The sequence below is a fragment of the Papaver somniferum genome, unplaced genomic scaffold (assembly GCF_003573695.1).
Source record: "Papaver somniferum cultivar HN1 unplaced genomic scaffold, ASM357369v1 unplaced-scaffold_135, whole genome shotgun sequence".
NCBI classification, from domain to species: Eukaryota; Viridiplantae; Streptophyta; class Magnoliopsida; order Ranunculales; family Papaveraceae; genus Papaver; species Papaver somniferum.
The window spans coordinates 8,673,605-8,685,520 of NW_020622713.1; the positions used below are offsets into that span (position 1 = coordinate 8,673,605).

The 11,916-nt window shown below is 37.7% G+C and overlaps 1 long non-coding RNA gene and 1 other non-coding gene across 2 annotated transcripts; both read right to left on the reverse strand.

Annotated features, from left to right (window-relative positions):
• Nucleotides 1-747: 747 nt before the first annotated feature.
• On the reverse strand, nt 748-829 carry TRNAS-AGA. Its single transcript has one exon. It is a non-coding gene; the product is annotated as a tRNA-Ser (tRNA).
• Nucleotides 830-1,920: 1,091 nt separating this feature from the next.
• Nucleotides 1,921-4,825, reverse strand: LOC113333985. The gene is made up of 5 exons (XR_003352490.1): nt 4,698-4,825; nt 4,468-4,601; nt 3,492-3,675; nt 2,794-2,870; nt 1,921-2,003 (listed from the first exon to the last, which is right to left on the reverse strand). It is a non-coding gene; the product is annotated as an uncharacterized LOC113333985 (long non-coding RNA).
• Between the last annotated feature and the right edge of the window lie 7,091 nt (nt 4,826-11,916).

Consider the following 11,916-nt stretch of genomic DNA (forward strand, 5'->3'; position numbering starts at 1 on the left):
TAAGGACATAATGCCTGATCGACAACAACAGTTGGAGTCTTGGAGATGCTAGAAAATCAAAACTAGTGCTTGCAAAACAATAATGCGTGCGAAAAGAGTCAAATTCAGAAAGGGTGAATTCCAGCAAGCACTACTGGATTACTGGATCATGCATGTATTCAAATTGTATGCTGAAAATGAATTGCATCTATAAGAGCATACAGAGATAGATATACAAGTGGTATAAGAGATCATTCTGATGATTTATCGAACAACAATTCGAAACCCCAGAACACAACATTGGTCAGGAACTTTGAAGAAAACGTTGAGGAAACTTGGACATGATTGGAATTTCTTACTTGCAGGATCCATATGATACATATCTGATTCGGCCATCCATGACACCTTTCTGTAATCAGGATTAGGAATGTTAAATCCTCAAGGGACAAACAACTATTCAAGAAAAATTACCTCCTAAGCCTGTAGAACTTGAAATCCAATCTCTGTGGAGAAATATTTGCCAAGCAATGTGGTAATGTTGCAGATATCCCACAGAAGTTACATTATTGTAACATCTGCATTACCTTATGCATGTTTGCCTTCTAATGTAAGAGTACCTAAAGTGGAACACAAGATTATTAACAGTATCTTATGCATGGCTGTTCAAATAATGAAGGGAATGAAATTGCAATATGTTGAATTCATTGACAAAATTCAGTAAGCTATTTCGTCAGTAAAATGAAAATGGATAGCAGGATACAAAAAAAACGTGGTCGGCAGGATTCGAACCTGCGCGGGCAAAGCCCACATGATTTCTAGTCATGCCCGATAACCACTCCGGCACGACCACATTGTTGTGTTGTTCAGAACACATCAAATACATAAACAAGAAAACAGCTTAATTCAAAAAATCTTTACCTAGAAGATCCCTTAAATTAAAATTAATGACAAAAAAAACCTGCTTTCTGCCCAAATCAATAACTGAAGAACTTGACAGAGGATTTTATCATCAAGCACACCCTTATGGAGAACCAATTACAGAAAGATAGAGATGATAAAGAATCAGCATGTTCATGCGATTAATAACATCAGATATGGTCCGAAGTAATTTTAAGCAGAAAATCTAGTTAAGATTTTAAAAGCATTGAAGGGCTCCGCCAAGAAAGGATACTGTCTAACTTGTAAAATAACCAGGCAGTTTAGTTGCAAAATCATGAATTCACATTACAATTACACTGTTCCAAAAAGGACAAGTATGGCAGGCGCATGGATATTATCATGTAGTAACAACGATTTTAGCTTGAAAGTTAAGTGTACAATACCACCTGAAAGATTCCTTGCTTAGACAAACTCCGAACATTACTGGAATTTGACCATCCTTGGGAACCAACAGGGCAATAACATAGTGACTTGGCTGCATCTGCACAGAAAATGACTTTTCCGAGTTACGGATTAGATGAATTTATAATATAGACATAACGAAATGCAATACACCAATTGAGGTAAAGAAGCCATTTGTGGTAACAATAAAAACACGGTGCTGAAACTCTAATACCCGTATTACAAACGAAATTCACCGATGCACGATTTACATCAATTCATCTTCACATATACACAATCTCAAGTAAGGCATCACTTAGCAGTACAATATATCAGTAAAGGAGGTCTGGACCATGCAAATAGGATTGTAAGTTTGCAACAATTTCTATATTTAATGTTTTTTTTATCAGCATAGTACAAAAGAGTGCATGTTTACAATTGTGGCATACGGTCATAGTTTATACGGGATAACCAGCTAAATTTAGAACTGTTCCCATTAGGTGGCTCTAGTATGGAGTAGCGAACTGTGACAACTGTCAAAAATCTTGGTCAATTCTTGTAGCAGTATTGACATATGCCTCATAAACAATCAAATATATGGTCATCGAAGCTTACCAGTAAGGGGCAAACTGAAGTAAGAAGGGATCCCATTGCATAAACAAGTCAGATCCCTTTCTTCAACTGCTCCAGAACACTAGGGTTTCCTGTGGGAAAGACTTAATGGTGTCAAAGGTTGCAAGCTATTGAGAACCATGAGTACATTTAAAAACGGAACCAATAATTTCTGAAAGAAAACAAATGTGGGTTAGCTCAAGACAGTAGTGTATATATAGAGACTCTGCAATCAAATCATCAAGTTGTACAAGAAGAAACTTAAGGCTTAAGCACCATGAAGACAACTACGATTTTGAAGATTTACAACGCCATCTTACCAAACTTTCTAGAGCAAACAATATGAAAGAAAGAATTCTTTGAAGCTTAAAAATTATAATCAGCTTTAAGAAGAAAATTCCTAACAAGAATTGTTGGATGTTTTCTGAAATCATTTCTGTCTCATAATATTTTCTGTCTTTTGTGAAATTCCTATCTACAGATTTCTATGTATTTTGGCTAAAAGACAGATTTCAAATTTAGAGACAGAATCAACTGAAGATTTTAAAGGTATTAGCGGGTGTCAGCAGAAATATTACATGTGGAAGGCATCCTATTTAATCCAAAAAGACACTAACTCTATTCAATATTACCCATTCAAACTCATTTTCTCCTTTGTCCCTCTCAACTATGGATACAAGCGTGCTGAAGATCTGGAGAGGTGTATTGTCCAAAGGGAGATTAGGGATATACTAATCAGTTTAAGCTAGTGAATTTCTTCCAAGGAGGTAGGAGGCTCGGCCCCTCATAAAACTGTCAGTCAATTTGATGTGGGGGTTCCCAAAGAGGGGAACTCACTTATAAAAAAAAATCAGACAACCAAAAACCATAAATATCACTAACCTCGTGTAACAAGTTTCTTCCCTCGCTTGACATGTAGAATTTTCTCTTTATTCCAATGCTGAAACAGAAGAGCCTTTCTATCCATAAGAATAAAACAACTAAATAAGCAGCTATAGATGTCAACACATGCAAAGAATAACTATGTTAACATTATCAACCAAATTTAGTATACATTAACCAACCTAAACCATAACATAGCAACTTTTTACAGTCATGTCTTTTGACGTATCTAATTGCAGAAAGTCATGCAGGATATGCAACATCAACACCAAATACGATTAAGTTTCCCGCCAAATGTTTCAGCAATTATCCCTAATATTGATTGCTGGATATTGCAAGCCGTCTCTTTAGGTAAGAAATCACAAAAAATTGGGTATCAAACAGAATTTTTAGTAGATAAAAAACCATGACCACGAAAGAAACAATGAATCAGGTTCATAAAGGGCTTTTATTACGGGACAAAAGATGATTATACTGCTCGGTATGGTACTATCACGCACACTGGCAGATAAAATGATAAACTTGAGGCCTGACTGAGCTCTTTGGCAATATGGCTTAGAATTGATAACTTTACCATCACTTGATTAAAATAGTAATTACTCAATAGTCAATACCCCATTTAACATAAATATCTACTTATTTAAACAGAGAAAGAAAGAAAGAAATAAAAATAACTTGTTGACAAAATTGTGAAATACCTTGTCACCAGGTTGAATAGATCCAACAGGTGCGACATTTGATTTAGCCGACAACCATACCCATAATTCATATCCCAACATAAATCTGTCATTTATGGATATCACAGGGAGCACGAGACTTTCTGTCGGAATATTTGTAACACATGAAAACAAGAATATTGCAGCATCTAAAAGACTGGAGCACCTGCAAAGAGAAAATTTTCAATGCTGTAAGCATAACAGAAGTCAGTTCCCAGCAATGACCCAAGAGGGAAGAGCCCAGTTCAACATGCATTTCTTTTGGTAGTATTAAGCATGTAATACTCTTGAATTATAGGGTCCTTATAGAAAACCGAAAAGCAAGGTATAGAGGTGCCATGGGTGTCATTTTTTACAGCAGAACTAGGCCACTAGCAACCCGTACACAAGCTTTAACTATCTCTTTCCTTTTTCAAATAAAATCCACTGCTTTTCTTTGTCTAAACTATTACGTTTTCTCGCATTTATTAAGCTTCCACAATCAGAAACACCATCAGATGACAACGAAACAACTAATACCCAAAATCTATCATTGTCTCTCTAAACTCTGTACAAAGTAATCTGCTGCCTCACAAAAGGGAACCAAGCATTAAATCAAGACCACAACAACCTCGATGGTTTCTCAAACATCTATAACAATTGCCAAGAAGCATTCCTCCATAGGGTCCATTAAGTGTAAATCCACTACCTAACAAAACTGAACTTGATTTCATAGATTTTCTTACTCCATAGCAAATCAACCACCTCCCCTAGGGTAACAGTCTAAGGAGTACAACATGAAACCTGGCTCAAAATGACATTTATTTCAAATGTTACCACATTAAAGTGGAAAAAGTGAAAGCGGCGTAGGCAGGCTCTCCAAAACTATGGTAAAAACGTACACCATTAAGCATCAAATTGAGTATACATCAAGTGGAGAGGATAAAGTCTTTAGTGAATTGAAATGAACTCATCATACCTAATTCAAGCTCCAACAAGAGGTAAAATCCGTGTCCAAGCAATCTTCACAAAGCAAGAGCTTCAGAAGTGATTTCATCAGACAATATTCTCAAACATCTCGATCTAGTCAATGTCTCCAACAGCATGGACTACCTATAAAAAACCACTTCAATTCTATCATCTTAAACAAACTATCGATTCAATCCAATCAAACATCAGAAAGATATCCAACTTGTTAATTAAAATTACCAAGTACACGAAAGAATCTGTGCAGTGTGTACTTCCTCCGTCATCAGAAACCAAGAAAGACACCATTAAATGCAGTTCAACCTGACACAATTTCACAAAACTCAATCAAATTCTCACCAGAAATCGACACAAAAAAAAAAACCAAAATAAACAGTAATAATCAATAGAGTCAAAAGATTATCACGTGTAAGAGAGATTTCAGACCTGATTCTTCAAAGGAGATTTTCGAGTCATGGACATGGACCTGGAGAGAAAGAAGAATCTAGAATTTTGAGCAGAAGGAGAGAAGAAATTGAGAAAGGAAAGCGGGAAGGGCCTACATATCAATGTCCGCCACCTAGTTAGCAATTCGGGATGCGGTAAACGTACGGAACGGCAAACGTACGAGTATTATACGGTTTTGTAAAATCCGATTCGGTCCAAAATTCGGTCAACGGGACGTGATTCGTCAGTAATTCAGAACGGCATACGTACGTGTATAATTCGATTTATAAATGTGAGTTCGGCTCTGAAAATTCGGTATCTATATATAACAAATAATTTGTATTTATAAGGTCATAGACCAATTTTTATGCATATGTGTGAGTTATTTAAAGAAAAAATAAACTTAATATGATGATATTAATAATATATACAACATTAGTTATCCAAGAGGACGTCGTATGGTGGTTTAGATGTTTGGTTAGTGAGTTTGAGATCTCTCTCACCTTCACCTTCACCTTCAAATCTCTTCAGTCGTTTTTGTTTCATAAAAATTACAACACGTCTAATATTCGGTCGTGTATGCTCGGAAGGCAGTAAAGCCCAAAAAGTGGAGTCTTTGAAAAGTAAAAGCTAAAGAATTTATGGCGAATTAAGCGGACATATCATTCGGAATACGTAAAATTCGTGAACGGTTCGCGAATAATCCGGGAATGCCACATAATACGCGACTTGGGTTCGGAGTTGCAAACGTACGCGAATAAGACGGTAAAATTCGTGATACGGAAAAATTCGCGAATGATTCGCGAATCATTCGCGAACTTACTAACTAGGGTCCGCCATACTATTTTGTACCAGGTTTACCCCGATTTGACCGGTAGTGTTCCGATTTAATCCTAACTCGAACCGCGTGAGTTCACACGGTTATGCCATGTGACTGAACTCTGAACCTCTGGCTGGTACCGCCGGTGTCAAATAGCACTTGCCATCAAGTTCAGCGTCTTATATTAGGAAACTTGATCATATGCTGGCAAGCTAAGGTTTAGAAGCCTTTCTAAATATCGTCCTGTGTAAACACTACAAATACTGTTAGAAGGTATACTCAACCAGAAACATAACAAAAAATATTTTCGGAGAACTGAAGACCTGGTAGCAAAAGATTTCATAAGTCTAGTAATTCTCTCTGTTCTTTTGTCTTCTTTAGTAAAATCATGGCAGAGGAGGGTGAGTTAGTTTTTGATCAAAAACGTTACTTGTATGATCGTTTATTTGGGAGTGATTTTGAAGATGATTCACCAAGAGTTGTTGAACCAGATGTTGTTCTTGATTTGAAACAACAAACTGAACCGAGAGAAAGATGCATTCTCAGGCTTAGGGTGAGAAAAATACCAGGGACCAATATGTATAAGAACCTTTCTTATCAAGATGAGGAAAAACAAGATGATGTAATTCAAGAGCCCAAAGTTGAAGCTGCTAAAAGGAAATCACATTGTGAGGAAAGACAAGAAAAGGCAGCTGGGAACAAGATTACTGCTAAACCGAAGCAGCAGGTGAGCAAGTATGCTAAAAAGAACCATGGAGACAGCGTCAGGGCGCGAATAGAGTGGAAAAGCAAACATCTAGCAGTCCGGAAAAGTAAATATCTACAGGTCCACAAGCCCAATCTCCTGTTGGGATTCTGATTTTCTTTTCTTCCTTCCACTTTTGCTTTGTGCATCGGATGTAATGTAATGTTATTGAAATACGCTGAAATGCTTGATCCTTATTTGGATTTTGTAAAGGGTTTTAAGGCTTTAAGAAACTAAACCTCTTATTCATAATGCAAGTTTATTGATTGTGTCGGTGTATATGATGAGTTTTTGCCTTTGCTTTAGAGCTTTCTTTGATTGGGTTGCAGTTTAATTTATTAGCTCAAGTGATCATGTCAGGAATATTCTCACACACACATATATATAAAATACATGGACCAAGATGGTTGCTTGCAGTAAAACAGAAAGGAAGAGAAGAGATTGGACTTACAATTTGCCAGCTGGAACCAAGAAAGCCAAAACCTTGATGTCCATAAAGTAAGATGGTCATGTTGGTGGCGGATGGTGTTCACTTACACTGGAAATTACCGGCATATACTTGCTAGCATAAGTTCAGCTCATAGTATAGAACAATTTTTATTTGTTAACAACACTCAACCTGCAGACTGAATCTCACCTCTGAGACACATGCTCACCTTAAATGAGTTCTAGGTCTTATTATCTTTTCCTGAAACTTGCCTTTGATGGTTCACTCCCATTTGAATCCATTCAAAAACATCGGCACAAACAATTCTGATAGTTCTCTCTACGAAAGATGTCCCATTTGGATCACTGCCCAATTCCTTAAAAACTAGCAGTAAATTCTCGTCTGGTTTGAGCAATAACTGGGGAACATCAAACCTGACTTTAACCATATTACATGGTCAATTCACATTTATTTTGACAATCAATGCTATGGGAGAACTGATTTTTATAATAGCTACTGAACTGAGCTAGTATTGGTTACAAAAGAAAGCTTTGAATGTCATTGTTATCATCAGACATAAATGATGCAACTTATGTAAAACAGAATTAGAGTTGACCAAAATGGAAGATTGGTACAGATGTAAAAGTAGGCAACCAGGCATGAAGTGTGTGAATAACCGCAGTTAAGTGCAAACTGAGGAAGATGTCAAAAGTCTGGCTGCCAACGGAATCATTGTTCTGAATCCTGCTGGTAGCCTGCAAGGTAACTGGCTCACTGATCCTTCCCATGGGGGTGGAAAGTAGCTTGTTGATGATAAACAATTAGGACGGTTGTAGTTAATGACAGAATGGAACGCAAATATTGTTAGTTAGCAATATACTTGTGTAATTTGGTTTCCTGCAGTCTTGTCAGTATTCTGTTTCAAGTGTACTTTAAAGATTCCATGGTTCAGTGCACCAAAGTCCCCTCATCACTACTATTAGTGGCAAAAACAAACAATAATCCTTGGCTTTACTGAATTCGAGACAGCAAGTACAGTTCTGACATACAAAATCTTAACCTTTGTATTGCCAGGTGCTTACTAACACATCAAGGCCAAAAATCAGAGAAAAACAACTATTTTTCACTCATTTTGTTTCCTCAGCAAGGAGCAACGTAACAACTGCTGTCACGTTGAGGTGACTATTTAAAATGCAGCAGGTAATCAAAGCAGCTCAATGATTCAAGTGCAGAGTAGGAAACTCGAGAGATTGGCAGGACTTCTGGAGCGCTCACAGCATTGTAGAAGGCACAGTATTTGAAGAAAAATGTGTCACCTTGAAGTGGGCGATGTAAATCTCAAGAAACAGGTTATGCAGAACGTCATCATCCCCTACACCAAAAACAAAAAAGAAGCAATTTCAAAGACGAGGTCACGAGGCGAACGAAGTACTATCTGGCTGCTGTGAAAGTTTATATTATGATTTCCTGTTTGGCTACTCTGAAAGTTTATCTTGTAATCACATAAGACATCCAAACATGCTGTATATTAACCTTATAGCTAAGCCTTACTTAGGTGCTCCAACTAAACAATAGTTCGGTTGAAAATCTTCATTATAGTGCTTTCTTCACTAAACATGTTGCCTTTCAGAGACCTAAAGATGTTCTGTTGGCTATGTTGCATTCACGTGTGTGGGATTCCCTGAAAATTCTACTGAATGGTGTCAGGTCGTGAGAAAAAAAATGCTACTAAAGTAATTAAACATATTGCGGGATCAACATAGCAACATATATATTTGATATAAGAGGACACAAGAGTCGTATAATATAATATCAGTAAACATTGTTCGATTGAATTCAATTCAGAAAGATCACTTGTTATACGTACCTAGAGATCTCTTACCCTGTAAATCTGCTTCTTAGGCTAATCATCTTGCTCTTTCGCCGCATTCCGACACATTCGTGTCCACTTCTCCTAACGCGCTTATACTAACTAAGGTGTTCTTATGAAAAACTGGTTCAACAGCATTCCACAGGACACATTTTAGAAGCATTCTGGAAGATGAAGTTTTGGGATCGTAATGATATAAATTTATTCTACCGGCACCATAGCATATAAGCCCACCACTCTTCGTAAGTGCGGATGGTACGTACCCTACAAGATTGAACTGTTTAATCCAACTCATTCCATGATTGTCATTATTCTTCTTTAGCAACCATACGTCAAAAGAGTAAGAAGACAAATTGTAGATAGGATAAGTAGCACACAAATTGTAGATACGGCAAAAAAAGTGGTGAGGGAACTTGGCTGAACCTTTCATCGGCCAGATTGAAGGCAGCAATGGATGATTGCTTTGTGAGAAACCAATGAACAACTCCATCAACAAACACTCCGTGTAATCGATTACATCCGAAAGGATCGTCTATTCATCCAACATCTCTCCATCCGTCGCCACTTCCAAGAATGTAAACCTCAACCTGTAAATGTTTGTCAGGTAACTCATACATCCTGACAACCTTGTACACATTAGTTGAAGGAATGCAGCCAAATCCACACATCACTTGTACTTTTATCTCGATTCTAGGAAGCATAATATATTCTCTAGTAATGGGATTTAAGATAAAAGCAGGTTGAAAGTATACCCAGTCATCACCATATGTTGCATTGAAACAAACTAAGCCATTGCAAGAAGCGACAGCATAATAACCTGAAATTATAGCCGGAGTTCTAAAATTGGCCCTTGCTGTTCTAATACAGGTGCCAGAAATCTCATCCTACATGGTATAATGCATTGTATTAGTAGTGAAAATAAACCCCAACTTACCAGAATCTTCCGTATTAAGGCGATTTAAGTGAAGCTGAGAGAAGGATCGATGAGAAACTAGATCTTTCCATGGTTTGGATACCAGTTTGCACTCTAAAACCGACTCAGCTGGTAACTAATGGAAGATCCTCTAACTTACCCATTGAAAACCCTAGCTGGGTGAGAGGAGGGTTTGTTTGTAGACTGGATCGACCAAAAATAAATGAAATGGTTCTTATTCTTATTTTTGGTTATTGAAACAAGTGTCAACACTAGTTTACATAACTCGTGTAAACTGGAGACCATAAAATGTAACACCAGAAGCTTGCGGGTTGTGAATCCGTGTAAATTATTTTTTACCCCTCTGGGATATTTGTGCTAGGTCAACAAAAATGGAGGGTATTTATAACATTCACACTAAAAGAAAAGACTCATTTACGGCAATTCATATTGACAATTAACAAACAAGATTTTTGTCAAGCCAGGTAGATGGTCAAACACGGTTTTACACTATAGTAAGAGCAGTGAGCGGAGGTGGTGAAACGCGCGGATCAAAACAATTCGCCAGCGGGTGATAAAAATATGCGACGGATGATGATGACCCGCGGGCGGATCCGGAGAAATCGCCAATGGGTAAAATCCTAACGGCTCTATTCTCAACGGCTACAACTTTCAAAAGTTATAAAATCTTTTATTTGAATTTATTTCACTCACACCACTACACTGTCTCTTCGTATTCTTCTTCACAAAATCTTGTTACAAAATAAGCAAACTGGTAAGAGCTACCTTCAAAAGTTTGAAGTATAAAAGAGATCGAAAAGATGAAAAAATACTGACGCCTCCCACAAATGTAGATGTTAATCAGAATCGTGAAGCAGAATTTCTTCGTCGAGTGTCGTTGTTGCTCCAGCATTAGTTGAAGGTCATATGTCGGAGCATCAAGAGCAGCCGGAGAATAATTATAAAATGATAGGTGGAATTGAAGAATTAAATGTTATTTATTATAGTCTACCCGCTGCAGTACGAACAAGAGTTGATAGAGATGTCCTTCGTGCGCGTTTTATTTTGTGAAGCCCAGAAAACACAACAAAATTACAAACATATTGGTAAAAAGGTGGTGGCCAACCACGCACACGTTCTATTTCATAGATTTTGGAATTGGTAAATCTGTTTAACTAAAATTAAATTTTTAAAGCAATATATCTTCTTAAATAATCCAAAATAATTAATTATAGTTGATATTATTCTTGTAAATAGGAATTAGCCTCTTGATTTGTATTTCATTTGTGGGATTCCAAGTGGAGTGGGAGAGCCTGTACCATTCAACCAAAATGTATGGATATCAAAAGATAATGGAGGAATCTTCTTCCTTTATTTAAAGAATCATAGGTACGTGAATATCATAAAGATTTGCTGATGTGTCCAGCCACGTAAAACTGAGTAAAGATATCAAATGTGCACCACAACAGATACAAAAAGAAAAAGGAAAACTGACTAAAACTGAAGACCATAAGAGCCCAGCATCAATCGAAGCCCAAAAGACAAATATACCCACCACTGGCCAATCCTCAGCTATAGTATCCGAACAACAAACAAAACCCAATGTCAAACCTGGTTTTAACAGAATGAGGGCCTTCTTTACTCTAGATTACACCAATGTTCTACTCACCATTTTACAGAGGGAAGATGCAAAAGTTAACCTGCGTGTTCACAACATCAACGGAAAACCCGAAATCATTGTTACTCATAATGCCAAACCATAAGAGAAAGAGAACACACTACGACCACTCAGGACATACAAGAGACGAACCCACAGGCGACCAGCAAAGTTCCCAGCACATCTGGACATTCCAAACACGCTGGATTTTGCTGCTCCACCACCACCACCCAAGCTACGGAAATACATCTCCATTGCTGAACTTGAACAACAAACCGAGAGAACGAGAAGACCTGTGTGCGAGATTCCAACAGTAAAAGCAAGGAAACACCGAAGTTTCGGGACTTTGACACAAGCCAAAGCATATGCTCAGGCCCAAGCTGCTGCACAGGCTCGAACATCAACACCATCAGATACTGTCCCACAACAAGCCTCTGCTACCCCACCGACATCGACACCTACAACCTCCAACAGCACCATGAACAAGGGAAAGAGTGGAGTAAAACCAGCTTGGAAGCTTTCCATTGACAATGAGATTGCAGCAGCTGAATCTTTGAATGCCAGCACTCGCACAAACCATGAG